The 26480-nt window shown below is 76.4% G+C and overlaps 15 non-coding genes across 15 annotated transcripts; all 15 read right to left on the bottom strand.

The window, feature by feature from the left end:
* Positions 1 to 866: 866 nt before the first annotated feature.
* LOC140629249 (5S ribosomal RNA) lies at positions 867 to 985 on the bottom strand. The gene has a single exon (XR_012027084.1). It is a non-coding gene; the product is annotated as a 5S ribosomal RNA (ribosomal RNA).
* A 1647-nt stretch (positions 986 to 2632) lies between these two features.
* Positions 2633 to 2751, bottom strand: LOC140629248 (5S ribosomal RNA). Its single transcript, XR_012027083.1, has one exon. It is a non-coding gene; the product is annotated as a 5S ribosomal RNA (ribosomal RNA).
* A 1671-nt stretch (positions 2752 to 4422) lies between these two features.
* On the bottom strand, positions 4423 to 4541 carry LOC140629247 (5S ribosomal RNA). Its single transcript, XR_012027082.1, has one exon. It is a non-coding gene; the product is annotated as a 5S ribosomal RNA (ribosomal RNA).
* Positions 4542 to 6181: 1640 nt separating this feature from the next.
* Positions 6182 to 6300, bottom strand: LOC140629246 (5S ribosomal RNA). The gene has a single exon (XR_012027081.1). It is a non-coding gene; the product is annotated as a 5S ribosomal RNA (ribosomal RNA).
* Positions 6301 to 7983: 1683 nt separating this feature from the next.
* On the bottom strand, positions 7984 to 8102 carry LOC140629245 (5S ribosomal RNA). Its single transcript, XR_012027080.1, has one exon. It is a non-coding gene; the product is annotated as a 5S ribosomal RNA (ribosomal RNA).
* A 1628-nt stretch (positions 8103 to 9730) lies between these two features.
* Positions 9731 to 9849, bottom strand: LOC140629243 (5S ribosomal RNA). Its single transcript, XR_012027078.1, has one exon. It is a non-coding gene; the product is annotated as a 5S ribosomal RNA (ribosomal RNA).
* A 1628-nt stretch (positions 9850 to 11477) lies between these two features.
* Positions 11478 to 11596, bottom strand: LOC140629242 (5S ribosomal RNA). Its single transcript, XR_012027077.1, has one exon. It is a non-coding gene; the product is annotated as a 5S ribosomal RNA (ribosomal RNA).
* A 1646-nt stretch (positions 11597 to 13242) lies between these two features.
* Positions 13243 to 13361, bottom strand: LOC140629241 (5S ribosomal RNA). The gene has a single exon (XR_012027076.1). It is a non-coding gene; the product is annotated as a 5S ribosomal RNA (ribosomal RNA).
* A 1628-nt stretch (positions 13362 to 14989) lies between these two features.
* Positions 14990 to 15108, bottom strand: LOC140629240 (5S ribosomal RNA). Its single transcript, XR_012027075.1, has one exon. It is a non-coding gene; the product is annotated as a 5S ribosomal RNA (ribosomal RNA).
* A 1643-nt stretch (positions 15109 to 16751) lies between these two features.
* On the bottom strand, positions 16752 to 16870 carry LOC140629239 (5S ribosomal RNA). The gene has a single exon (XR_012027074.1). It is a non-coding gene; the product is annotated as a 5S ribosomal RNA (ribosomal RNA).
* Positions 16871 to 18516: 1646 nt separating this feature from the next.
* On the bottom strand, positions 18517 to 18635 carry LOC140629238 (5S ribosomal RNA). The gene has a single exon (XR_012027073.1). It is a non-coding gene; the product is annotated as a 5S ribosomal RNA (ribosomal RNA).
* A 1621-nt stretch (positions 18636 to 20256) lies between these two features.
* Positions 20257 to 20375, bottom strand: LOC140629237 (5S ribosomal RNA). Its single transcript, XR_012027072.1, has one exon. It is a non-coding gene; the product is annotated as a 5S ribosomal RNA (ribosomal RNA).
* A 1655-nt stretch (positions 20376 to 22030) lies between these two features.
* On the bottom strand, positions 22031 to 22149 carry LOC140629236 (5S ribosomal RNA). The gene has a single exon (XR_012027071.1). It is a non-coding gene; the product is annotated as a 5S ribosomal RNA (ribosomal RNA).
* Positions 22150 to 23801: 1652 nt separating this feature from the next.
* LOC140629235 (5S ribosomal RNA) lies at positions 23802 to 23920 on the bottom strand. Its single transcript, XR_012027070.1, has one exon. It is a non-coding gene; the product is annotated as a 5S ribosomal RNA (ribosomal RNA).
* A 1624-nt stretch (positions 23921 to 25544) lies between these two features.
* On the bottom strand, positions 25545 to 25663 carry LOC140629234 (5S ribosomal RNA). The gene has a single exon (XR_012027069.1). It is a non-coding gene; the product is annotated as a 5S ribosomal RNA (ribosomal RNA).
* Positions 25664 to 26480: the final 817 nt, after the last annotated feature.

Raw genomic sequence — 26480 nt, 5'->3', positions numbered from 1 at the left:
TCTGTGGTGTGTCTTGCTGTGTCCCGAGCGGCTCTTTGGGCCTGGGTGCCGGCCGCCCCCGCGTCGCCGTGGTCTTGGCTGTCGCGGGGTCACGGAGCGCGGAGCCCGGCGCCAACGGGGGGCCTGAGGCCCCCGGCGGTCGGGCCATCTGGTTGGTGTCCTGGGCACGCGGAGCGTGGACCCCGGGGCTGAGGGCCGAAGGGACGGTGGTCCGCGGGGGACGGAGGGCATGTCCTTCGGAGAGAAGGTGCAGGCGGGCCCGGGCCGAAGGTGGGGGGGGTGTTGCGGGTGGCTGGGTGGCTTGGTCGCTGGGGGCGGTGCCAGGGAATTGCTAGGGGCTGGGGGCGGGCCTGGGGGCGGGGCCTGGGGCGTGGCGAGGAGGGCCCGCAGGCAGGCCCGGCCCCTGGCCCCCGGCCCCCGACCACCCCCCCCTCGGCCCCACGGAGGGCCTCGCAGGCCTGCGAGGACGGGATCCAGCCCCCACCCGTCTCCCCCCAGCGACCGCCCCGCCCCCCCGCGCCCCAGCCCCGAGGTTCCGGCTGTCGCCCCGTCCCCTCCCTGGGCCGCTTCGGGCCCCCTCGGCCCCCTCGGCCCCCTGGGACGCGCGGCCGGCTAGGATGCGGGTGGGCGTCGTTGAAGGGCTGGGAGGAAGAGGAGGTGTGTGGTGTATGTAGTGTCGTCCTGCCCGTGCAGCGGACGCCCTCGGTGCCCCGCGGCGCCCTGCGGTGGTCCCGGCGGGGCGGGGGCCATGGCAGGGGTGGTCCGGAGGGCACCGCCGCCGCCGCCGCCGCCGCCGCCGCCGCCGCCGCGTTGGGCGAGGGGGGTGTTGGCGGCAAAGGGACGGACAGGAAGGCCGAAGAAAAAAAAGCCTACAGCACCCGGTATTCCCAGGCGGTCTCCCATCCAAGTACTAACCAGGCCCGACCCTGCTTAGCTTCCGAGATCAGACGAGATCGGGCGCGTTCAGGGTGGTATGGCCGTAGACGTCCGCGGCTGCCGCTGGGCGCCCCAAGAGCCTGCTCTGCGCCTCTCTCCAGGCCAGGCGCCCGCCGCTCCTCAGCCCTCCTCCGCCCGCCCTGTGCGGCCCGCCTGAACGCCTGCCTGCCTGCCTGCCTGCATGCTCGCCTGCCGGCCCGACTGATGGACTGACCGCCTCCCGCGCCGCGCCCGGGGTGGCGGAGGGCGCCTGCCCGGGCCGGGGGGTGGGGGCCAAGACGCGTCCCGCACCCCGGAGCCGAGTCTGTCGCGGGAGCCCGGGCGCGCTCCCGTCCCCGGCCTGTCGGGCTCGTCGCCGCCGCTCGGCTCCCCGGATGGCACGCCGCCCCACATCGGGCCGCTCGCTGGGGGCTGGGGGCTGCGGGGGGGTGGGGGGGTGTGCCGCGGGCCGGGGCCGGCGCCGGCCGGCCCCTGGCCTCTCCTGTCCTTCAGCCCGCCTGGCTCAAAGCCAAGCCGGGGCCGCCCGCGCCGCCGGACCCCATCGTCGCACAGGCAGGGACACAGACACGGGTGCCCACGACACACACACACACAGACAGACGGAAGGAGGACACAGGCACTCGGAGCTGGGCCACACGGCCTGTGGGGGCGAGGCAGCCACCCCGCCGGAGGGGCGCAGGCCCTGGAGCTGCGTCAGGAGCCCTGGCAGCCGCAGGCCCCGCAGCCACGGTGTCAGGGATGCCGTTCCGCTCCCATTCCTGCCCATCAGCCGAACCGCCGCGGGGCCGTGTGCCTGCGTGCGTGCGCGGCGCCCTGGCCCAGGCGCGGAGCGAGTGTCTGTGGTGTGTCTTGCTGTGTCCCGAGCGGCTCTTTGGGCCTGGGTGCCGGCCGCCCCCGCGTCGCCGTGGTCTTGGCTGTCGCGGGGTCACGGAGCGCGGAGCCCGGCGCCAACGGGGGGCCTGAGGCCCCCGGCGGTCGGGCCATCTGGTTGGTGTCCTGGGCACGCGGAGCGTGGACCCCGGGGCTGAGGGCCGAAGGGACGGTGGTCCGCGGGGGACGGAGGGCATGTCCTTCGGAGAGAAGGTGCAGGCGGGCCCGGGCCGAAGGTGGGGGGGGTGTTGCGGGTGGCTGGGTGGCTTGGTCGCTGGGGGCGGTGCCAGGGAATTGCTAGGGGCTGGGGGCGGGCCTGGGGGCGGGGCCTGGGGCGGGGCGAGGAGGGCCCGCAGGCAGGCCCGGCCCCAGGCCCCCGGCCCCCGACCACCCCCCCCTCGGCCCCACGGAGGGCCTCGCAGGCCTGCGAGGACGGGATCCAGCCCCCACCCGTCTCCCCCCAGCGACCGCACCGCCCCCCCGCGCCCCAGCCCCGAGGTTCCGGCTGTCGCCCCGTCCCCTCCCTGGGCCGCTTCGGGCCCCCTCGGCCCCCTCGGCCCCCTGGGACGCGCGGCCGGCTAGGATGCGGGTGGGCGTCGTTGAAGGGCTGGGAGGAAGAGGAGGTGTGTGGTGTATGTAGTGGCGTCCTGCCCGTGCAGCGGGCGCCCTCGGTGCCCCGCGGCGCCCTGCGGTGGTCCCGGCGGGGCGGGGGCCATGGCAGGGGTGGTCCGGAGGGCACCGCCGCCGCCGCCGCCGCCGCCGCCGCCGCGTTGGGCGAGGGGGGTGTTGGCGGCAAAGGGACGGACAGGAAGGCCGAAGAAAAAAAAGCCTACAGCACCCGGTATTCCCAGGCGGTCTCCCATCCAAGTACTAACCAGGCCCGACCCTGCTTAGCTTCCGAGATCAGACGAGATCGGGCGCGTTCAGGGTGGTATGGCCGTAGACGTCCGCGGCTGCCGCTGGGCGCCCCAAGAGCCTGCTCTGCGCCTCTCTCCAGGCCAGACGCCCGCCGCTCCTCAGCCCTCCTCCGCCCGCCCTGTGCGGCCCGCCTGAACGCCTGCCTGCCTGCCTGCGTGCTCGCCTGCCGGCCAGACTGATGGACTGACCGCCTCCCGCGCCGCGCCCGGGGTGGCGGAGGGCGCCTGCCCGGGCCGGGGGGTGGGGGCCAAGACGCGTCCCGCACCCCGGAGCCGAGTCTGTCGCGGGAGCCCGGGCGCGCTCCCGTCCCCGGCCTGTCGGGCTCGTCGCCGCCGCTCGGCTCCCCGGATGGCACGCCGCCCCACATCGGGCCGCTCGCTGGGGGCTGGGGGCTGCGGGGGGGTGGGGGGGTGTGCCGCGGGCCGGGGCCGGCGCCGGCCGGCCCCTGGCCTCTCCTGTCCTTCAGCCCGCCTGGCTCAAAGCCAAGCCGGGGCCGCCCGCGCCGCCGGACCCCATCGTCGCACAGGCAGGGACACAGACACAGGTGCCCACGACACACACACACACACACAGACGGAAGGAGGACACAGGCACTCGGAGCTGGGCCACACGGCCTGTGGGGGCGAGGCAGCCACCCCGCCGGAGGGGCGCAGGCCCTGGAGCTGCGTCAGGAGCCCTGGCAGCCGCAGGCCCCGCAGCCACGGTGTCAGGGATGCCGTTCCGCTCCCATTCCTGCCCATCAGCCGAACCGCCGCGGGGCCGTGTGCCTGCGTGCGTGCGCGGCGCCCTGGCCCAGGCGCGGAGCGAGTGTCTGTGGTGTGTCTTGCTGTGTCCCGAGCGGCTCTTTGGGCCTGGGTGCCGGCCGCCCCCGCGTCGCCGTGGTCTTGGCTGTCGCGGGGTCACGGAGCGCGGAGCCCGGCGCCAACGGGGGGCCTGAGGCCCCCGGCGGTCGGGCCATCTGGTTGGTGTCCTGGGCACGCGGAGCGTGGACCCCGGGGCTGAGGGCCGAAGGGACGGTGGTCCGCGGGGGACGGAGGGCATGTCCTTCGGAGAGAAGGTGCAGGCGGGCCCGGGCCGAAGGTGGGGGGGGTGTTGCGGGTGGCTGGGTGGCTTGGTCGCTGGGGGCGGTGCCAGGGAATTGCTAGGGGCTGGGGGCGGGCCTGGGGGCGGGGCCTGGGGGCGGGGCCTGGGGGCGGTGCCTGGGGCGGGGCGAGGAGGGCCCGCAGGCAGGCCCGGCCCCCGGCCCCCGGCCCCCAACCACCCCCCCCTCGGCCCCACGGAGGGCCTCGCAGGCCTGCGAGGACGGGATCCAGCCCCCACCCGTCTCCCCCCAGCGAACGCACCGCCCCCCCGCGCCCCAGCCCCGAGGTTCCGGCTGTCGCCCCGTCCCCTCCCTGGGCCGCTTCGGGCCCCCTCGGCCCCCTCGGCCCCCTGGGACGCGCGGCCGGCTAGGATGCGGGTGGGCGTCGTTTAGGGCTGGGAGGAAGAGGAGGTGTGTGGTGTATGTAGTGGCGTCCTGCCCGTGCAGCGGGCGCCCTCGGTGCCCCGCGGCGCCCTGCGGTGGTCCCGGCGGGGCGGGGGCCATGGCAGGGGTGGTCCGGAGGGCACCGCCGCCGCCGCCGCCGCCGCCGCCGCCGCCGCGTTGGGCGAGGGGGGTGTTGGCGGCAAAGGGACGGACAGGAAGGCCGAAGAAAAAAAAGCCTACAGCACCCGGTATTCCCAGGCGGTCTCCCATCCAAGTACTAACCAGGCCCGACCCTGCTTAGCTTCCGAGATCAGACGAGATCGGGCGCGTTCAGGGTGGTATGGCCGTAGACGTCCGCGGCTGCCGCTGGGCGCCCCAAGAGCCTGCTCTGCGCCTCTCTCCAGGCCAGGCGCCCGCCGCTCCTCAGCCCTCCTCCGCCCGCCCTGTGCGGCCCGCCTGAACGCCTGCCTGCCTGCCTGCATGCTCGCCTGCCGGCCCGACTGATGGACTGACCGCCTCCCGCGCCGCGCCCGGGGTGGCGGAGGGCGCCTGCCCGGGCCGGGGGGTGGGGGCCAAGACGCGTCCCGCACCCCGGAGCCGAGTCTGTCGCGGGAGCCCGGGCGCGCTCCCGTCCCCGGCCTGTCGGGCTCGTCGCCGCCGCTCGGCTCCCCGGATGGCACGCCGCCCCACATCGGGCCGCTCGCTGGGGGCTGGGGGCTGCGGGGGGGTGGGGGGGTGTGCCGCGGGCCGGGGCCGGCACCGGCCGGCCCCTGGCCTCTCCTGTCCTTCAGCCCGCCTGGCTCAAAGCCAAGCCGGGGCCGCCCGCGCCGCCGGACCCCATCGTCGCACAGGCAGGGACACAGACACAGGTGCCCACGACACACACACACACAGACAGACGGAAGGAGGACACAGGCACTCGGAGCTGGGCCACACGGCCTGTGGGGGCGAGGCAGCCACCCCGCCGGAGGGGCGCAGGCCCTGGAGCTGCGTCAGGAGCCCTGGCAGCCGCAGGCCCCGCAGCCACGGTGTCAGGGATGCCGTTCCGCTCCCATTCCTGCCCATCAGCCGAACCGCCGCGGGGCCGTGTGCCTGCGTGCGTGCGCGGCGCCCTGGCCCAGGCGCGGAGCGAGTGTCTGTGGTGTGTCTTGCTGTGTCCCGAGCGGCTCTTTGGGCCTGGGTGCCGGCCGCCCCCGCGTCGCCGTGGTCTTGGCTGTCGCGGGGTCACGGAGCGCGGAGCCCGGCGCCAACGGGGGGCCTGAGGCCTCCGGCGGTCGGGCCATCTGGTTGGTGTCCTGGGCACGCGGAGCGTGGACCCCGGGGCTGAGGGCCGAAGGGACGGTGGTCCGCGGGGGACGGAGGGCATGTCCTTCGGAGAGAAGGTGCAGGCGGGCCCGGGCCGAAGGTGGGGGGGGTGTTGCGGGTGGCTGGGTGGCTTGGTCGCTGGGGGCGGTGCCAGGGAATTGCTAGGGGCTGGGGGCGGGCCTGGGGGCGGGGCCTGGGGCGGGGCGAGGAGGGCCCGCAGGCAGGCCCGGCCCCCGGCCCCCGGCCCCCAACCACCCCCCCCTCGGCCCCACGCAGGGCCTCGCAGGCCTGCGAGGACGGGATCCAGCCCCCACCCGTCTCCCCCCAGCGACCGCACCGCCCCCCCGCGCCCCAGCCCCGAGGTTCCGGCTGTCGCCCCGTCCCCTCCCTGGGCCGCTTCGGGCCCCCTCGGCCCCCTCGGCCCCCTGGGACGCGCGGCCGGCTAGGATGCGGGTGGGCGTCGTTGAAGGGCTGGGAGGAAGAGGAGGTGTGTGGTGTATGTAGTGGCGTCCTGCCCGTGCAGCGGGCGCCCTCGGTGCCCCGCGGCGCCCTGCGGTGGTCCCGGCGGGGCGGGGGCCATGGCAGGGGTGGTCCGGAGGGCACCGCCGCCGCCGCCGCCGCCACCGCCGCGTTGGGCGAGGGGGGTGTTGGCGGCAAAGGGACGGACAGGAAGGCCGAAGAAAAAAAAGCCTACAGCACCCGGTATTCCCAGGCGGTCTCCCATCCAAGTACTAACCAGGCCCGACCCTGCTTAGCTTCCGAGATCAGACGAGATCGGGCGCGTTCAGGGTGGTATGGCCGTAGACGTCCGCGGCTGCCGCTGGGCGCCCCAAGAGCCTGCTCTGCGCCTCTCTCCAGGCCAGGCGCCCGCCGCTCCTCAGCCCTCCTCCGCCCGCCCTGTGCGGCCCGCCTGAACGCCTGCCTGCCTGCCTGCATGCTCGCCTGCCGGCCCGACTGATGGACTGACCGCCTCCCGCGCCGCGCCCGGGGTGGCGGAGGGCGCCTGCCCGGGCCGGGGGGTGGGGGCCAAGACGCGTCCCGCACCCCGGAGCCGAGTCTGTCGCGGGAGCCCGGGCGCGCTCCCGTCCCCGGCCTGTCGGGCTCGTCGCCGCCGCTCGGCTCCCCGGATGGCACGCCGCCCCACATCGGGCCGCTCGCTGGGGGCTGGGGGCTGCGGGGGGGTGGGGGGGTGTGCCGCGGGCCGGGGCCGGCGCCGGCCGGCCCCTGGCCTCTCCTGTCCTTCAGCCCGCCTGGCTCAAAGCCAAGCCGGGGCCGCCCGCGCCGCCGGACCCCATCGTCGCACAGGCAGGGACACAGACACAGGTGCCCACGACACACACACACACAGACAGACGGAAGGAGGACACAGGCACTCGGAGCTGGGCCACACGGCCTGTGGGGGCGAGGCAGCCACCCCGCCGGAGGGGCGCAGGCCCTGGAGCTGCGTCAGGAGCCCTGGCAGCCGCAGGCCCCGCAGCCACGGTGTCAGGGATGCCGTTCCGCTCCCATTCCTGCCCATCAGCCGAACCGCCGCGGGGCCGTGTGCCTGCGTGCGTGCGCGGCGCCTTGGCCCAGGCGCGGAGCGAGTGTCTGTGGTGTGTCTTGCTGTGTCCCGAGCGGCTCTTTGGGCCTGGGTGCCGGCCGCCCCCGCGTCGCCGTGGTCTTGGCTGTCGCGGGGTCACGGAGCGCGGAGCCCGGCGCCAACGGGGGGCCTGAGGCCCCCGGCGGTCGGGCCATCTGGTTGGTGTCCTGGGCACGCGGAGCGTGGACCCCGGGGCTGAGGGCCGAAGGGACGGTGGTCCGCGGGGGACGGAGGGCATGTCCTTCGGAGAGAAGGTGCAGGCGGGCCCGGGCCGAAGGTGGGGGGGGTGTTGCGGGTGGCTGGGTGGCTTGGTCGCTGGGGGCGGTGCCAGGGAATTGCTAGGGGCTGGGGGCGGGCCTGGGGGCGGGCCTGGGGGCGGGGCCTGGGGGCGGGGCCTGGGGCGGGGCGAGGAGGGCCCGCAGGCAGGCCCGGCCCCCGGCCCCCGGCCCCCAACCACCCCCCCCTCGGCCCCACGGAGGGCCTCGCAGGCCTGCGAGGACGGGATCCAGCCCCCACCCGTCTCCCCCCAGCGACCGCACCGCTCCCCCGCGCCCCAGCCCCGAGGTTCCGGCTGTCGCCCCGTCCCCTCCCTGGGCCGCTTCGGGCCCCCTCGGCCCCCTCGGCCCCCTGGGACGCGCGGCCGGCTAGGATGCGGGTGGGCGTCGTTGAAGGGCTGGGAGGAAGAGGAGGTGTGTGGTGTATGTAGTGGCATCCTGCCCGTGCAGCGGGCGCCCTCGGTGCCCCGCGGCGCCCTGCGGTGGTCCCGGCGGGGCGGGGGCCATGGCAGGGGTGGTCCGGAGGGCACCGCCGCCGCCGCCGCCGCCGCCGCCGCCGCCGCCGCCGCCGCCGCGTTGGGCGAGGGGGGTGTTGGCGGCAAAGGGACGGACAGGAAGGCCGAAGAAAAAAAAGCCTACAGCACCCGGTATTCCCAGGCGGTCTCCCATCCAAGTACTAACCAGGCCCGACCCTGCTTAGCTTCCGAGATCAGACGAGATCGGGCGCGTTCAGGGTGGTATGGCCGTAGACGTCCGCGGCTGCCGCTGGGCGCCCCAAGAGCCTGCTCTGCGCCTCTCTCCAGGCCAGGCGCCCGCCGCTCCTCAGCCCTCCTCCGCCCGCCCTGTGCGGCCCGCCTGAACGCCTGCCTGCCTGCCTGCATGCTCGCCTGCCGGCCCGACTGATGGACTGACCGCCTCCCGCGCCGCGCCCGGGGTGGCGGAGGGCGCCTGCCCGGGCCGGGGGGTGGGGGCCAAGACGCGTCCCGCACCCCGGAGCCGAGTCTGTCGCGGGAGCCCGGGCGCGCTCCCGTCCCCGGCCTGTCGGGCTCGTCGCCGCCGCTCGGCTCCCCGGATGGCACGCCGCCCCACATCGGGCCGCTCGCTGGGGGCTGGGGGCTGCGGGGGGGTGGGGGGGTGTGCCGCGGGCCGGGGCCGGCGCCGGCCGGCCCCTGGCCTCTCCTGTCCTTCAGCCCGCCTGGCTCAAAGCCAAGCCGGGGCCGCCCGCGCCGCCGGACCCCATCGTCGCACAGGCAGGGACACAGACACAGGTGCCCACGACACACACACACACAGACAGACGGAAGGAGGACACAGGCACTCGGAGCTGGGCCACACGGCCTGTGGGGGCGAGGCAGCCACCCCGCCGGAGGGGCGCAGGCCCTGGAGCTGCGTCAGGAGCCCTGGCAGCCGCAGGCCCCGCAGCCACGGTGTCAGGGATGCCGTTCCGCTCCCATTCCTGCCCATCAGCCGAACCGCCGCGGGGCCGTGTGCCTGCGTGCGTGCGCGGCGCCCTGGCCCAGGCGCGGAGCGAGTGTCTGTGGTGTGTCTTGCTGTGTCCCGAGCGGCTCTTTGGGCCTGGGTGCCGGCCGCCCCCGCGTCGCCGTGGTCTTGGCTGTCGCGGGGTCACGGAGCGCGGAGCCCGGCGCCAACGGGGGGCCTGAGGCCCCCGGCGGTCGGGCCATCTGGTTGGTGTCCTGGGCACGCGGAGCGTGGACCCCGGGGCTGAGGGCCGAAGGGACGGTGGTCCGCGGGGGACGGAGGGCATGTCCTTCGGAGAGAAGGTGCAGGCGGGCCCGGGCCGAAGGTGGGGGGGGTGTTGCGGGTGGCTGGGTGGCTTGGTCGCTGGGGGCGGTGCCAGGGAATTGCTAGGGGCTGGGGGCGGGCCTGGGGGCGGGGCCTGGGGCGGGGCGAGGAGGGCCCGCAGGCAGGCCCGGCCCCCGGCCCCCGGCCCCCAACCACCCCCCCCTCGGCCCCACGGAGGGCCTCGCAGGCCTGCGAGGACGGGATCCAGCCCCCACCCGTCTCCCCCCAGCGACCGCACCGCCCCCCCGCGCCCCAGCCCCGAGGTTCCGGCTGTCGCCCCGTCCCCTCCCTGGGCCGCTTCGGGCCCCCTCGGCCCCCTCGGCCCCCTGGGACGCGCGGCCGGCTAGGATGCGGGTGGGCGTCGTTGAAGGGCTGGGAGGAAGAGGAGGTGTGTGGTGTATGTAGTGGCGTCCTGCCCGTGCAGCGGGCGCCCTCGGTGCCCCGCGGCGCCCTGCGGTGGTCCCGGCGGGGCGGGGGCCATGGCAGGGGTGGTCCGGAGGGCACCGCCGCCGCCGCCGCGTTGGGCGAGGGGGGTGTTGGCGGCAAAGGGACGGACAGGAAGGCCGAAGAAAAAAAAGCCTACAGCACCCGGTATTCCCAGGCGGTCTCCCATCCAAGTACTAACCAGGCCCGACCCTGCTTAGCTTCCGAGATCAGACGAGATCGGGCGCGTTCAGGGTGGTATGGCCGTAGACGTCCGCGGCTGCCGCTGGGCGCCCCAAGAGCCTGCTCTGCGCCTCTCTCCAGGCCAGGCGCCCGCCGCTCCTCAGCCCTCCTCCGCCCGCCCTGTGCGGCCCGCCTGAACGCCTGCCTGCCTGCCTGCATGCTCGCCTGCCGGCCCGACTGATGGACTGACCGCCTCCCGCGCCGCGCCCGGGGTGGCGGAGGGCGCCTGCCCGGGCCGGGGGGTGGGGGCCAAGACGCGTCCCGCACCCCGGAGCCGAGTCTGTCGCGGGAGCCCGGGCGCGCTCCCGTCCCCGGCCTGTCGGGCTCGTCGCCGCCGCTCGGCTCCCCGGATGGCACGCCGCCCCACATCGGGCCGCTCGCTGGGGGCTGGGGGCTGCGGGGGGGTGGGGGGGTGTGCCGCGGGCCGGGGCCGGCGCCGGCCGGCCCCTGGCCTCTCCTGTCCTTCAGCCCGCCTGGCTCAAAGCCAAGCCGGGGCCGCCCGGGCCGCCGGACCCCATCGTCGCACAGGCAGGGACACAGACACAGGTGCCCACGACACACACACACACAGACAGACGGAAGGAGGACACAGGCACTCGGAGCTGGGCCACACGGCCTGTGGGGGCGAGGCAGCCACCCCGCCGGAGGGGCGCAGGCCCTGGAGCTGCGTCAGGAGCCCTGGCAGCCGCAGGCCCCGCAGCCACGGTGTCAGGGATGCCGTTCCGCTCCCATTCCTGCCCATCAGCCGAACCGCCGCGGGGCCGTGTGCCTGCGTGCGTGCGCGGCGCCCTGGCCCAGGCGCGGAGCGAGTGTCTGTGGTGTGTCTTGCTGTGTCCCGAGCGGCTCTTTGGGCCTGGGTGCCGGCCGCCCCCGCGTCGCCGTGGTCTTGGCTGTCGCGGGGTCACGGAGCGCGGAGCCCGGCGCCAACGGGGGGCCTGAGGCCCCCGGCGGTCGGGCCATCTGGTTGGTGTCCTGGGCACGCGGAGCGTGGACCCCGGGGCTGAGGGCCGAAGGGACGGTGGTCTGCGGGGGACGGAGGGCATGTCCTTCGGAGAGAAGGTGCAGGCGGGCCCGGGCCGAAGGTGGGGGGGGTGTTGCGGGTGGCTGGGTGGCTTGGTCGCTGGGGGCGGTGCCAGGGAATTGCTAGGGGCTGGGGGCGGGCCTGGGGGCGGGGCCTGGGGCGGGGCGAGGAGGGCCCGCAGGCAGGCCCGGCCCCCGGCCCCCGGCCCCCAACCACCCCCCCCTCGGCCCCACGGAGGGCCTCGCAGGCCTGCGAGGACGGGATCCAGCCCCCACCCGTCTCCCCCCAGCGACCGCACCGCCCCCCCGCGCCCCAGCCCCGAGGTTCCGGCTGTCGCCCCGTCCCCTCCCTGGGCCGCTTCGGGCCCCCTCGGCCCCCTCGGCCCCCTGGGACGCGCGGCCGGCTAGGATGCGGGTGGGCGTCGTTGAAGGGCTGGGAGGAAGAGGAGGTGTGTGGTGTATGTAGTGGCGTCCTGCCCGTGCAGCGGGCGCCCTCGGTGCCCCGCGGCGCCCTGCGGTGGTCCCGGCGGGGCGGGGGCCATGGCAGGGGTGGTCCGGAGGGCACCGCCGCCGCCGCCGCGTTGGGCGAGGGGGGTGTTGGCGGCAAAGGGACGGACAGGAAGGCCGAAGAAAAAAAAGCCTACAGCACCCGGTATTCCCAGGCGGTCTCCCATCCAAGTACTAACCAGGCCCGACCCTGCTTAGCTTCCGAGATCAGACGAGATCGGGCGCGTTCAGGGTGGTATGGCCGTAGACGTCCGCGGCTGCCGCTGGGCGCCCCAAGAGCCTGCTCTGCGCCTCTCTCCAGGCCAGGCGCCCGCCGCTCCTCAGCCCTCCTCCGCCCGCCCTGTGCGGCCCGCCTGAACGCCTGCCTGCCTGCCTGCATGCTCGCCTGCCGGCCCGACTGATGGACTGACCGCCTCCCGCGCCGCGCCCGGGGTGGCGGAGGGCGCCTGCCCGGGCCGGGGGGTGGGGGCCAAGACGCGTCCCGCACCCCGGAGCCGAGTCTGTCGCGGGAGCCCGGGCGCGCTCCCGTCCCCGGCCTGTCGGGCTCGTCGCCGCCGCTCGGCTCCCCGGATGGCACGCCGCCCCACATCGGGCCGCTCGCTGGGGGCTGGGGGCTGCGGGGGGGTGGGGGGGTGTGCCGCGGGCCGGGGCCGGCGCCGGCCGGCCCCTGGCCTCTCCTGTCCTTCAGCCCGCCTGGCTCAAAGCCAAGCCGGGGCCGCCCGCGCCGCCGGACCCCATCGTCGCACAGGCAGGGACACAGACACAGGTGCCCACGACACACACACACACACACAGACGGAAGGAGGACACAGGCACTCGGAGCTGGGCCACACGGCCTGTGGGGGCGAGGCAGCCACCCCGCCGGAGGGGCGCAGGCCCTGGAGCTGCGTCAGGAGCCCTGGCAGCCGCAGGCCCCGCAGCCACGGTGTCAGGGATGCCGTTCCGCTCCCATTCCTGCCCATCAGCCGAACCGCCGCGGGGCCGTGTGCCTGCGTGCGTGCGCGGCGCCCTGGCCCAGGCGCGGAGCGAGTGTCTGTGGTGTGTCTTGCTGTGTCCCGAGCGGCTCTTTGGGCCTGGGTGCCGGCCGCCCCCGCGTCGCCGTGGTCTTGGCTGTCGCGGGGTCACGGAGCGCGGAGCCCGGCGCCAACGGGGGGCCTGAGGCCCCCGGCGGTCGGGCCATCTGGTTGGTGTCCTGGGCACGCGGAGCGTGGACCCCGGGGCTGAGGGCCGAAGGGACGGTGGTCCGCGGGGGACGGAGGGCATGTCCTTCGGAGAGAAGGTGCAGGCGGGCCCGGGCCGAAGGTGGGGGGGGTGTTGCGGGTGGCTGGGTGGCTTGGTCGCTGGGGGCGGTGCCAGGGAATTGCTAGGGGCTGGGGGCGGGCCTGGGGGCGGGGCCTGGGGCGGGGCGAGGAGGGCCCGCAGGCAGGCCCGGCCCCCGGCCCCCGGCCCCCAACCACCCCCCCCTCGGCCCCACGGAGGGCCTCGCAGGCCTGCGAGGACGGGATCCAGCCCCCACCCGTCTCCCCCCAGCGACCGCACCGCCCCCCCGCGCCCCAGCCCCGAGGTTCCGGCTGTCGCCCCGTCCCCTCCCTGGGCCGCTTCGGGCCCCCTCGGCCCCCTCGGCCCCCTGGGACGCGCGGCCGGCTAGGATGCGGGTGGGCGTCGTTGAAGGGCTGGGAGGAAGAGGAGGTGTGTGGTGTATGTAGTGGCGTCCTGCCCGTGCAGCGGGCGCCCTCGGTGCCCCGCGGCGCCCTGCGGTGGTCCCGGCGGGGCGGGGGCCATGGCAGGGGTGGTCCGGAGGGCACCGCCGCCGCCGCCGCCGCCGCCGCCGCCGCCGCGTTGGGCGAGGGGGGTGTTGGCGGCAAAGGGACGGACAGGAAGGCCGAAGAAAAAAAAGCCTACAGCACCCGGTATTCCCAGGCGGTCTCCCATCCAAGTACTAACCAGGCCCGACCCTGCTTAGCTTCCGAGATCAGACGAGATCGGGCGCGTTCAGGGTGGTATGGCCGTAGACGTCCGCGGCTGCCGCTGGGCGCCCCAAGAGCCTGCTCTGCGCCTCTCTCCAGGCCAGGCGCCCGCCGCTCCTCAGCCCTCCTCCGCCCGCCCTGTGCGGCCCGCCTGAACGCCTGCCTGCCTGCCTGCGTGCTCGCCTGCCGGCCCGACTGATGGACTGACCGCCTCCCGCGCCGCGCCCGGGGTGGCGGAGGGCGCCTGCCCGGGCCGGGGGGTGGGGGCCAAGACGCGTCCCGCACCCCGGAGCCGAGTCTGTCGCGGGAGCCCGGGCGCGCTCCCGTCCCCGGCCTGTCGGGCTCGTCGCCGCCGCTCGGCTCCCCGGATGGCACGCCGCCCCACATCGGGCCGCTCGCTGGGGGCTGGGGGCTGCGGGGGGGTGGGGGGGTGTGCCGCGGGCCGGGGCCGGCGCCGGCCGGCCCCTGGCCTCTCCTGTCCTTCAGCCCGCCTGGCTCAAAGCCAAGCCGGGGCCGCCCGCGCCGCCGGACCCCATCGTCGCACAGGCAGGGACACAGACACAGGTGCCCACGACACACACACACACACACAGACGGAAGGAGGACACAGGCACTCGGAGCTGGGCCACACGGCCTGTGGGGGCGAGGCAGCCACCCCGCCGGAGGGGCGCAGGCCCTGGAGCTGCGTCAGGAGCCCTGGCAGCCGCAGGCCCCGCAGCCACGGTGTCAGGGATGCCGTTCCGCTCCCATTCCTGCCCATCAGCCGAACCGCCGCGGGGCCGTGTGCCTGCGTGCGTGCGCGGCGCCCTGGCCCAGGCGCGGAGCGAGTGTCTGTGGTGTGTCTTGCTGTGTCCCGAGCGGCTCTTTGGGCCTGGGTGCCGGCCGCCCCCGCGTCGCCGTGGTCTTGGCTGTCGCGGGGTCACGGAGCGCGGAGCCCGGCGCCAACGGGGGGCCTGAGGCCCCCGGCGGTCGGGCCATCTGGTTGGTGTCCTGGGCACGCGGAGCGTGGACCCCGGGGCTGAGGGCCGAAGGGACGGTGGTCCGCGGGGGACGGAGGGCATGTCCTTCGGAGAGAAGGTGCAGGCGGGCCCGGGCCGAAGGTGGGGGGGGTGTTGCGGGTGGCTGGGTGGCTTGGTCGCTGGGGGCGGTGCCAGGGAATTGCTAGGGGCTGGGGGCGGGCCTGGGGGCGGGGCCTGGGGCGGGGCGAGGAGGGCCCGCAGGCAGGCCCGGCCCCCGGCCCCCGGCCCCCAACCACCCCCCCCTCGGCCCCACGGAGGGCCTCGCAGGCCTGCGAGGACGGGATCCAGCCCCCACCCGTCTCCCCCCAGCGACCGCACCGCCCCCCCGCGCCCCAGCCCCGAGGTTCCGGCTGTCGCCCCGTCCCCTCCCTGGGCCGCTTCGGGCCCCCTCGGCCCCCTCGGCCCCCTGGGACGCGCGGCCGGCTAGGATGCGGGTGGGCGTCGTTGAAGGGCTGGGAGGAAGAGGAGGTGTGTGGTGTATGTAGTGGCGTCCTGCCCGTGCAGCGGGCGCCCTCGGTGCCCCGCGGCGCCCTGCGGTGGTCCCGGCGGGGCGGGGGCCATGGCAGGGGTGGTCCGGAGGGCACCGCCGCCGCCGCCGCGTTGGGCGAGGGGGGTGTTGGCGGCAAAGGGACGGACAGGAAGGCCGAAGAAAAAAAAGCCTACAGCACCCGGTATTCCCAGGCGGTCTCCCATCCAAGTACTAACCAGGCCCGACCCTGCTTAGCTTCCGAGATCAGACGAGATCGGGCGCGTTCAGGGTGGTATGGCCGTAGACGTCCGCGGCTGCCGCTGGGCGCCCCAAGAGCCTGCTCTGCGCCTCTCTCCAGGCCAGGCGCCCGCCGCTCCTCAGCCCTCCTCCGCCCGCCCTGTGCGGCCCGCCTGAACGCCTGCCTGCCTGCCTGCATGCTCGCCTGCCGGCCCGACTGATGGACTGACCGCCTCCCGCGCCGCGCCCGGGGTGGCGGAGGGCGCCTGCCCGGGCCGGGGGGTGGGGGCCAAGACGCGTCCCGCACCCCGGAGCCGAGTCTGTCGCGGGAGCCCGGGCGCGCTCCCGTCCCCGGCCTGTCGGGCTCGTCGCCGCCGCTCGGCTCCCCGGATGGCACGCCGCCCCACATCGGGCCGCTCGCTGGGGGCTGGGGGCTGCGGGGGGGTGGGGGGGTGTGCCGCGGGCCGGGGCCGGCGCCGGCCGGCCCCTGGCCTCTCCTGTCCTTCAGCCCGCCTGGCTCAAAGCCAAGCCGGGGCCGCCCGCGCCGCCGGACCCCATCGTCGCACAGGCAGGGACACAGACACAGGTGCCCACGACACACACACACACAGACAGACGGAAGGAGGACACAGGCACTCGGAGCTGGGCCACACGGCCTGTGGGGGCGAGGCAGCCACCCCGCCGGAGGGGCGCAGGCCCTGGAGCTGCGTCAGGAGCCCTGGCAGCCGCAGGCCCCGCAGCCACGGTGTCAGGGATGCCGTTCCGCTCCCATTCCTGCCCATCAGCCGAACCGCCGCGGGGCCGTGTGCCTGCGTGCGTGCGCGGCGCCCTGGCCCAGGCGCGGAGCGAGTGTCTGTGGTGTGTCTTGCTGTGTCCCGAGCGGCTCTTTGGGCCTGGGTGCCGGCCGCCCCCGCGTCGCCGTGGTCTTGGCTGTCGCGGGGTCACGGAGCGCGGAGCCCGGCGCCAACGGGGGGCCTGAGGCCCCCGGCGGTCGGGCCATCTGGTTGGTGTCCTGGGCACGCGGAGCGTGGACCCCGGGGCTGAGGGCCGAAGGGACGGTGGTCCGCGGGGGACGGAGGGCATGTCCTTCGGAGAGAAGGTGCAGGCGGGCCCGGGCCGAAGGTGGGGGGGGTGTTGCGGGTGGCTGGGTGGCTTGGTCGCTGGGGGCGGTGCCAGGGAATTGCTAGGGGCTGGGGGCGGGCCTGGGGGCGGGGCCTGGGGCGGGGCGAGGAGGGCCCGCAGGCAGGCCCGGCCCCCGGCCCCCGGCCCCCAACCACCCCGCCCTCGGCCCCACGGAGGGCCTCGCAGGCCTGCGAGGACGGGATCCAGCCCCCACCCGTCTCCCCCCAGCGACCGCACCGCCCCCCCGCGCCCCAGCCCCGAGGTTCCGGCTGTCGCCCCGTCCCCTCCCTGGGCCGCTTCGGGCCCCCTCGGCCCCCTCGGCCCCCTGGGACGCGCGGCCGGCTAGGATGCGGGTGGGCGTCGTTGAAGGGCTGGGAGGAAGAGGAGGTGTGTGGTGTATGTAGTGGCGTCCTGCCCGTGCAGCGGGCGCCCTCGGTGCCCCGCGGCGCCCTGCGGTGGTCCCGGCGGGGCGGGGGCCATGGCAGGGGTGGTCCGGAGGGCACCGCCGCCGCCGCCGCCGCCGCCGCCGCTGCGTTGGGCGAGGGGGGTGTTGGCGGCAAAGGGACGGACAGGAAGGCCGAAGAAAAAAAAGCCTACAGCACCCGGTATTCCCAGGCGGTCTCCCATCCAAGTACTAACCAGGCCCGACCCTGCTTAGCTTCCGAGATCAGACGAGATCGGGCGCGTTCAGGGTGGTATGGCCGTAGACGTCCGCGGCTGCCGCTGGGCGCCCCAAGAGCCTGCTCTGCGCCTCTCTCCAGGCCAGGCGCCCGCCGCTCCTCAGCCCTCCTCCGCCCGCCCTGTGCGGCCCGCCTGAACGCCTGCCTGCCTGCCTGCATGCTCGCCTGCCGGCCCGACTGATGGACTGACCGCCTCCCGCGCCGCGCCCGGGGTGGCGGAGGGCGCCTGCCCGGGCCGGGGGGTGGGGGCCAAGACGCGTCCCGCACCCCGGAGCCGAGTCTGTCGCGGGAGCCCGGGCGCGCTCCCGTCCCCGGCCTGTCGGGCTCGTCGCCGCCGCTCGGCTCCCCGGATGGCACGCCGCCCCACATCGGGCCGCTCGCTGGGGGCTGGGGGCTGCGGGGGGGTGGGGGGGTGTGCCGCGGGCCGGGGCCGGCGCCGGCCGGCCCCTGGCCTCTCCTGTCCTTCAGCCCGCCTGGCTCAAAGCCAAGCCGGGGCCGCCCGCGCCGCCGGACCCCATCGTCGCACAGGCAGGGACACAGACACAGGTGCCCACGACACACACACACACACACAGACGGAAGGAGGACACAGGCACTCGGAGCTGGGCCACACGGCCTGTGGGGGCGAGGCAGCCACCCCGCCGGAGGGGCGCAGGCCCTGGAGCTGCGTCAGGAGCCCTGGCAGCCGCAGGCCCCGCAGCCACGGTGTCAGGGATGCCGTTCCGCTCCCATTCCTGCCCATCAGCCGAACCGCCGCGGGGCCGTGTGCCTGCGTGCGTGCGCGGCGCCCTGGCCCAGGCGCGGAGCGAGTGTCTGTGGTGTGTCTTGCTGTGTCCCGAGCGGCTCTTTGGGCCTGGGTGCCGGCCGCCCCCGCGTCGCCGTGGTCTTGGCTGTCGCGGGGTCACGGAGCGCGGAGCCCGGCGCCAACGGGGGGCCTGAGGCCCCCGGCGGTCGGGCCATCTGGTTGGTGTCCTGGGCACGCGGAGCGTGGACCCCGGGGCTGAGGGCCGAAGGGACGGTGGTCCGCGGGGGACGGAGGGCATGTCCTTCGGAGAGAAGGTGCAGGCGGGCCCGGGCCGAAGGTGGGGGGGGTGTTGCGGGTGGCTGGGTGGCTTGGTCGCTGGGGGCGGTGCCAGGGAATTGCTAGGGGCTGGGGGCGGGCCTGGGGGCGGGGCCTGGGGCGGGGCGAGGAGGGCCCGCAGGCAGGCCCGGCCCCCGGCCCCCGGCCCCCAACCACCCCCCCCTCGGCCCCACGGAGGGCCTCGCAGGCCTGCGAGGACGGGATCCAGCCCCCACCCGTCTCCCCCCAGCGACCGCACCGCCCCCCCGCGCCCCAGCCCCGAGGTTCCGGCTGTCGCCCCGTCCCCTCCCTGGGCCGCTTCGGGCCCCCTCGGCCCCCTCGGCCCCCTGGGACGCGCGGCCGGCTAGGATGCGGGTGGGCGTCGTTGAAGGGCTGGGAGGAAGAGGAGGTGTGTGGTGTATGTAGTGGCGTCCTGCCCGTGCAGCGGGCGCCCTCGGTGCCCCGCGGCGCCCTGCGGTGGTCCCGGCGGGGCGGGGGCCATGGCAGGGGTGGTCCGGAGGGCACCGCCGCCGCCGCCGCCGCCGCCGCCGCCGCCGCGTTGGGCGAGGGGGGTGTTGGCGGCAAAGGGACGGACAGGAAGGCCGAAGAAAAAAAAGCCTACAGCACCCGGTATTCCCAGGCGGTCTCCCATCCAAGTACTAACCAGGCCCGACCCTGCTTAGCTTCCGAGATCAGACGAGATCGGGCGCGTTCAGGGTGGTATGGCCGTAGACGTCCGCGGCTGCCGCTGGGCGCCCCAAGAGCCTGCTCTGCGCCTCTCTCCAGGCCAGGCGCCCGCCGCTCCTCAGCCCTCCTCCGCCCGCCCTGTGCGGCCCGCCTGAACGCCTGCCTGCCTGCCTGCGTGCTCGCCTGCCGGCCCGACTGATGGACTGACCGCCTCCCGCGCCGCGCCCGGGGTGGCGGAGGGCGCCTGCCCGGGCCGGGGGGTGGGGGCCAAGACGCGTCCCGCACCCCGGAGCCGAGTCTGTCGCGGGAGCCCGGGCGCGCTCCCGTCCCCGGCCTGTCGGGCTCGTCGCCGCCGCTCGGCTCCCCGGATGGCACGCCGCCCCACATCGGGCCGCTCGCTGGGGGCTGGGGGCTGCGGGGGGGTGGGGGGGTGTGCCGCGGGCCGGGGCCGGCGCCGGCCGGCCCCTGGCCTCTCCTGTCCTTCAGCCCGCCTGGCTCAAAGCCAAGCCGGGGCCGCCCGCGCCGCCGGACCCCATCGTCGCACAGGCAGGGACACAGACACAGGTGCCCACGACACACACACACACAGACGGAAGGAGGACACAGGCACTCGGAGCTGGGCCACACGGCCTGTGGGGGCGAGGCAGCCACCCCGCCGGAGGGGCGCAGGCCCTGGAGCTGCGTCAGGAGCCCTGGCAGCCGCAGGCCCCGCAGCCACGGTGTCAGGGATGCCGTTCCGCTCCCATTCCTGCCCATCAGCCGAACCGCCGCGGGGCCGTGTGCCTGCGTGCGTGCGCGGCGCCCTGGCCCAGGCGCGGAGCGAGTGTCTGTGGTGTGTCTTGCTGTGTCCCGAGCGGCTCTTTGGGCCTGGGTGCCGGCCGCCCCCGCGTCGCCGTGGTCTTGGCTGTCGCGGGGTCACGGAGCGCGGAGCCCGGCGCCAACGGGGGGCCTGAGGCCCCCGGCGGTCGGGCCATCTGGTTGGTGTCCTGGGCACGCGGAGCGTGGACCCCGGGGCTGAGGGCCGAAGGGACGGTGGTCCGCGGGGGACGGAGGGCATGTCCTTCGGAGAGAAGGTGCAGGCGGGCCCGGGCCGAAGGTGGGGGGGGTGTTGCGGGTGGCTGGGTGGCTTGGTCGCTGGGGGCGGTGCCAGGGAATTGCTAGGGGCTGGGGGCGGGCCTGGGGGCGGGGCCTGGGGCGGGGCGAGGAGGGCCCGCAGGCAGGCCCGGCCCCCGGCCCCCGGCCCCCAACCACCCCCCCCTCGGCCCCACGGAGGGCCTCGCAGGCCTGCGAGGACGGGATCCAGCCCCCACCCGTCTCCCCCCAGCGACCGCACCGCCCCCCCGCGCCCCAGCCCCGAGGTTCCGGCTGTCGCCCCGTCCCCTCCCTGGGCCGCTTCGGGCCCCCTCGGCCCCCTCGGCCCCCTGGGACGCGCGGCCGGCTAGGATGCGGGTGGGCGTCGTTGAAGGGCTGGGAGGAAGAGGAGGTGTGTGGTGTATGTAGTGGCGTCCTGCCCGTGCAGCGGGCGCCCTCGGTGCCCCGCGGCGCCCTGCGGTGGTCCCGGCGGGGCGGGGGCCATGGCAGGGGTGGTCCGGAGGGCACCGCCGCCGCCGCGTTGGGCGAGGGGGGTGTTGGCGGCAAAGGGACGGACAGGAAGGCCGAAGAAAAAAAAGCCTACAGCACCCGGTATTCCCAGGCGGTCTCCCATCCAAGTACTAACCAGGCCCGACCCTGCTTAGCTTCCGAGATCAGACGAGATCGGGCGCGTTCAGGGTGGTATGGCCGTAGACGTCCGCGGCTGCCGCTGGGCGCCCCAAGAGCCTGCTCTGCGCCTCTCTCCAGGCCAGGCGCCCGCCGCTCCTCAGCCCTCCTCCGCCCGCCCTGTGCGGCCCGCCTGAACGCCTGCCTGCCTGCCTGCATGCTCGCCTGCCGGCCCGACTGATGGACTGACCGCCTCCCGCGCCGCGCCCGGGGTGGCGGAGGGCGCCTGCCCGGGCCGGGGGGTGGGGGCCAAGACGCGTCCCGCACCCCGGAGCCGAGTCTGTCGCGGGAGCCCGGGCGCGCTCCCGTCCCCGGCCTGTCGGGCTCGTCGCCGCCGCTCGGCTCCCCGGATGGCACGCCGCCCCACATCGGGCCGCTCGCTGGGGGCTGGGGGCTGCGGGGGGGTGGGGGGGTGTGCCGCGGGCCGGGGCCGGCGCCGGCCGGCCCCTGGCCTCTCCTGTCCTTCAGCCCGCCTGGCTCAAAGCCAAGCCGGGGCCGCCCGCGCCGCCGGACCCCATCGTCGCACAGGCAGGGACACAGACACAGGTGCCCACGACACACACACACACAGACAGACGGAAGGAGGACACAGGCACTCGGAGCTGGGCCACACGGCCTGTGGGGGCGAGGCAGCCACCCCGCCGGAGGGGCGCAGGCCCTGGAGCTGCGTCAGGAGCCCTGGCAGCCGCAGGCCCCGCAGCCACGGTGTCAGGGATGCCGTTCCGCTCCCATTCCTGCCCATCAGCCGAACCGCCGCGGGGCCGTGTGCCTGCGTGCGTGCGCGGCGCCCTGGCCCAGGCGCGGAGCGAGTGTCTGTGGTGTGTCTTGCTGTGTCCCGAGCGGCTCTTTGGGCCTGGGTGCCGGCCGCCCCCGCGTCGCCGTGGTCTTGGCTGTCGCGGGGTCACGGAGCGCGGAGCCCGGCGCCAACGGGGGGCCTGAGGCCCCCGGCGGTCGGGCCATCTGGTTGGTGTCCTGGGCACGCGGAGCGTGGACCCCGGGGCTGAGGGCCGAAGGGACGGTGGTCCGCGGGGGACGGAGGGCATGTCCTTCGGAGAGAAGGTGCAGGCGGGCCCGGGCCGAAGGTGGGGGGGGTGTTGCGGGTGGCTGGGTGGCTTGGTCGCTGGGGGCGGTGCCAGGGAATTGCTAGGGGCTGGGGGCGGGCCTGGGGGCGGGGCCTGGGGCGGGGCGAGGAGGGCCCGCAGGCAGGCCCGGCCCCCGGCCCCCGGCCCCCAACCACCCCCCCCTCGGCCCCACGGAGGGCCTCGCAGGCCTGCGAGGACGGGATCCAGCCCCCACCCGTCTCCCCCCAGCGACCGCACCGCCCCCCCGCGCCCCAGCCCCGAGGTTCCGGCTGTCGCCCCGTCCCCTCCCTGGGCCGCTTCGGGCCCCCTCGGCCCCCTCGGCCCCCTGGGACGCGCGGCCGGCTAGGATGCGGGTGGGCGTCGTTGAAGGGCTGGGAGGAAGAGGAGGTGTGTGGTGTATGTAGTGGCGTCCTGCCCGTGCAGCGGGCGCCCTCGGTGCCCCGCGGCGCCCTGCGGTGGTCCCGGCGGGGCGGGGGCCATGGCAGGGGTGGTCCGGAGGGCACCGCCGCCGCCGCCGCCGCCGCCGCCGCCGCCGCCGCCGCCGCGTTGGGCGAGGGGGGTGTTGGCGGCAAAGGGACGGACAGGAAGGCCGAAGAAAAAAAAGCCTACAGCACCCGGTATTCCCAGGCGGTCTCCCATCCAAGTACTAACCAGGCCCGACCCTGCTTAGCTTCCGAGATCAGACGAGATCGGGCGCGTTCAGGGTGGTATGGCCGTAGACGTCCGCGGCTGCCGCTGGGCGCCCCAAGAGCCTGCTCTGCGCCTCTCTCCAGGCCAGGCGCCCGCCGCTCCTCAGCCCTCCTCCGCCCGCCCTGTGCGGCCCGCCTGAACGCCTGCCTGCCTGCCTGCGTGCTCGCCTGCCGGCCCGACTGATGGACTGACCGCCTCCCGCGCCGCGCCCGGGGTGGCGGAGGGCGCCTGCCCGGGCCGGGGGGTGGGGGCCAAGACGCGTCCCGCACCCCGGAGCCGAGTCTGTCGCGGGAGCCCGGGCGCGCTCCCGTCCCCGGCCTGTCGGGCTCGTCGCCGCCGCTCGGCTCCCCGGATGGCACGCCGCCCCACATCGGGCCGCTCGCTGGGGGCTGGGGGCTGCGGGGGGGTGGGGGGGTGTGCCGCGGGCCGGGGCCGGCGCCGGCCGGCCCCTGGCCTCTCCTGTCCTTCAGCCCGCCTGGCTCAAAGCCAAGCCGGGGCCGCCCGCGCCGCCGGACCCCATCGTCGCACAGGCAGGGACACAGACACAGGTGCCCACGACACACACACACACACACAGACGGAAGGAGGACACAGGCACTCGGAGCTGGGCCACACGGCCTGTGGGGGCGAGGCAGCCACCCCGCCGGAGGGGCGCAGGCCCTGGAGCTGCGTCAGGAGCCCTGGCAGCCGCAGGCCCCGCAGCCACGGTGTCAGGGATGCCGTTCCGCTCCCATTCCTGCCCATCAGCCGAACCGCCGCGGGGCCGTGTGCCTGTGTGCGTGCGCGGCGCCCTGGCCCAGGCGCGGAGCGAGTGTCTGTGGTGTGTCTTGCTGTGTCCCGAGCGGCTCTTTGGGCCTGGGTGCCGGCCGCCCCCGCGTCGCCGTGGTCTTGGCTGTCGCGGGGTCACGGAGCGCGGAGCCCGGCGCCAACGGGGGGCCTGAGGCCCCCGGCGGTCGGGCCATCTGGTTGGTGTCCTGGGCACGCGGAGCGTGGACCCCGGGGCTGAGGGCCGAAGGGACGGTGGTCCGCGGGGGACGGAGGGCATGTCCTTCGGAGAGAAGGTGCAGGCGGGCCCGGGCCGAAGGTGGGGGGGGTGTTGCGGGTGGCTGGGTGGCTTGGTCGCTGGGGGCGGTGCCAGGGAATTGCTAGGGGCTGGGGGCGGGCCTGGGGGCGGGGCCTGGGGCGGGGCGAGGAGGGCCCGCAGGCAGGCCCGGCCCCCGGCCCCCGGCCCCCAACCACCCCCCCCTCGGCCCCACGGAGGGCCTCGCAGGCCTGCGAGGACGGGATCCAGCCCCCACCCGTCTCCCCCCAGCGACCGCACCGCCCCCCCGCGCCCCAGCCCCGAGGTTCCGGCTGTCGCCCCGTCCCCTCCCTGGGCCGCTTCGGGCCCCCTCGGCCCCCTCGGCCCCCTGGGACGCGCGGCCGGCTAGGATGCGGGTGGGCGTCGTTGAAGGGCTGGGAGGAAGAGGAGGTGTGTGGTGTATGTAGTGGCGTCCTGCCCGTGCAGCGGGCGCCCTCGGTGCCCCGCGGCGCCCTGCGGTGGTCCCGGCGGGGCGGGGGCCATGGCAGGGGTGGTCCGGAGGGCACCGCCGCCGCCGCCGCCGCCGCCGCCGCCGCCGCCGCCGCGTTGGGCGAGGGGGGTGTTGGCGGCAAAGGGACGGACAGGAAGGCCGAAGAAAAAAAAGCCTACAGCACCCGGTATTCCCAGGCGGTCTCCCATCCAAGTACTAACCAGGCCCGACCCTGCTTAGCTTCCGAGATCAGACGAGATCGGGCGCGTTCAGGGTGGTATGGCCGTAGACGTCCGCGGCTGCCGCTGGGCGCCCCAAGACCCTGCTCTGCGCCTCTCTCCAGGCCAGGCGCCCGCCGCTCCTCAGCCCTCCTCCGCCCGCCCTGTGCGGCCCGCCTGAACGCCTGCCTGCCTGCCTGCATGCTCGCCTGCCGGCCCGACTGATGGACTGACCGCCTCCCGCGCCGCGCCCGGGGTGGCGGAGGGCGCCTGCCCGGGCCGGGGGGTGGGGGCCAAGACGCGTCCCGCACCCCGGAGCCGAGTCTGTCGCGGGAGCCCGGGCGCGCTCCCGTCCCCGGCCTGTCGGGCTCGTCGCCGCCGCTCGGCTCCCCGGATGGCACGCCGCCCCACATCGGGCCGCTCGCTGGGGGCTGGGGGCTGCGGGGGGGTGGGGGGGTGTGCCGCGGGCCGGGGCCGGCGCCGGCCGGCCCCTGGCCTCTCCTGACCTTCAGCCCGCCTGGCTCAAAGCCAAGCCGGGGCCGCCCGCGCCGCCGGACCCCATCGTCGCACAGGCAGGGACACAGACACAGGTGCCCACGACACACACACACACAGACGGAAGGAGGACACAGGCACTCGGAGCTGGGCCACACGGCCTGTGGGGGCGAGGCAGCCACCCCGCCGGAGGGGCGCAGGCCCTGGAGCTGCGTCAGGAGCCCTGGCAGCCGCAGGCCCCGCAGCCACGGTGTCAGGGATGCCGTTCCGCTCCCATTCCTGCCCATCAGCCGAACCGCCGCGGGGCCGTGTGCCTGCGTGCGTGCGCGGCGCCCTGGCCCAGGCGCGGAGCGAGTGTCTGTGGTGTGTCTTGCTGTGTCCCGAGCGGCTCTTTGGGCCTGGGTGCCGGCCGCCCCCGCGTCGCCGTGGTCTTGGCTGTCGCGGGGTCACGGAGCGCGGAGCCCGGCGCCAACGGGGGGCCTGAGGCCCCCGGCGGTCGGGCCATCTGGTTGGTGTCCTGGGCACGCGGAGCGTGGACCCCGGGGCTGAGGGCCGAAGGGACGGTGGTCCGCGGGGGACGGAGGGCATGTCCTTCGGAGAGAAGGTGCAGGCGGGCCCGGGCCGAAGGTGGGGGGGGTGTTGCGGGTGGCTGGGTGGCTTGGTCGCTGGGGGCGGTGCCAGGGAATTGCTAGGGGCTGGGGGCGGGCCTGGGGGCGGGGCCTGGGGCGGGGCGAGGAGGGCCCGCAGGCAGGCCCGGCCCCCGGCCCCCGGCCCCCAACCACCCCCCCCTCGGCCCCACGGAGGGCCTCGCAGGCCTGCGAGGACGGGATCCAGCCCCCACCCGTCTCCCCCCAGCGACCGCACCGCCCCCCCGCGCCCCAGCCCCGAGGTTCCGGCTGTCGCCCCGTCCCCTCCCTGGGCCGCTTCGGGCCCCCTCGGCCCCCTCGGCCCCCTGGGACGCGCGGCCGGCTAGGATGCGGGTGGGCGTCGTTGAAGGGCTGGGAGGAAGAGGAGGTGTGTGGTGTATGTAGTGGCGTCCTGCCCGTGCAGCGGGCGCCCTCGGTGCCCCGCGGCGCCCTGCGGTGGTCCCGGCGGGGCGGGGGCCATGGCAGGGGTGGTCCGGAGGGCACCGCCGCCGCCGCCGCGTTGGGCGAGGGGGGTGTTGGCGGCAAAGGGACGGACAGGAAGGCCGAAGAAAAAAAAGCCTACAGCACCCGGTATTCCCAGGCGGTCTCCCATCCAAGTACTAACCAGGCCCGACCCTGCTTAGCTTCCGAGATCAGACGAGATCGGGCGCGTTCAGGGTGGTATGGCCGTAGACGTCCACGGCTGCCGCTGGGCGCCCCAAGAGCCTGCTCTGCGCCTCTCTCCAGGCCAGGCGCCCGCCGCTCCTCAGCCCTCCTCCGCCCGCCCTGTGCGGCCCGCCTGAACGCCTGCCTGCCTGCCTGCATGCTCGCCTGCCGGCCCGACTGATGGACTGACCGCCTCCCGCGCCGCGCCCGGGGTGGCGGAGGGCGCCTGCCCGGGCCGGGGGGTGGGGGCCAAGACGCGTCCCGCACCCCGGAGCCGAGTCTGTCGCGGGAGCCCGGGCGCGCTCCCGTCCCCGGCCTGTCGGGCTCGTCGCCGCCGCTCGGCTCCCCGGATGGCACGCCGCCCCACATCGGGCCGCTCGCTGGGGGCTGGGGGCTGCGGGGGGGTGGGGGGGTGTGCCGCGGGCCGGGGCCGGCGCCGGCCGGCCCCTGGCCTCTCCTGTCCTTCAGCCCGCCTGGCTCAAAGCCAAGCCGGGGCCGCCCGCGCCGCCGGACCCCATCGTCGCACAGGCAGGGACACAGACACAGGTGCCCACGACACACACACACACAGACAGACGGAAGGAGGACACAGGCACTCGGAGCTGGGCCACACGGCCTGTGGGGGCGAGGCAGCCACCCCGCCGGAGGGGCGCAGGCCCTGGAGCTGCGTCAGGAGCCCTGGCAGCCGCAGGCCCCGCAGCCACGGTGTCAGGGATGCCGTTCCGCTCCCATTCCTGCCCATCAGCCGAACCGCCGCGGGGCCGTGTGCCTGCGTGCGTGCGCGGCGCCCTGGCCCAGGCGCGGAGCGAGTGTCTGTGGTGTGTCTTGCTGTGTCCCGAGCGGCTC

This window comes from Canis lupus, assembly GCF_048164855.1.
Source record: "Canis lupus baileyi chromosome 4 unlocalized genomic scaffold, mCanLup2.hap1 SUPER_4_unloc_1, whole genome shotgun sequence".
Taxonomy (NCBI): Eukaryota; Metazoa; Chordata; class Mammalia; order Carnivora; family Canidae; genus Canis; species Canis lupus.
The sequence above is the reverse complement of the archived record's forward strand: the minus strand, read 5'-3'. Positions and strand labels throughout refer to the sequence as shown.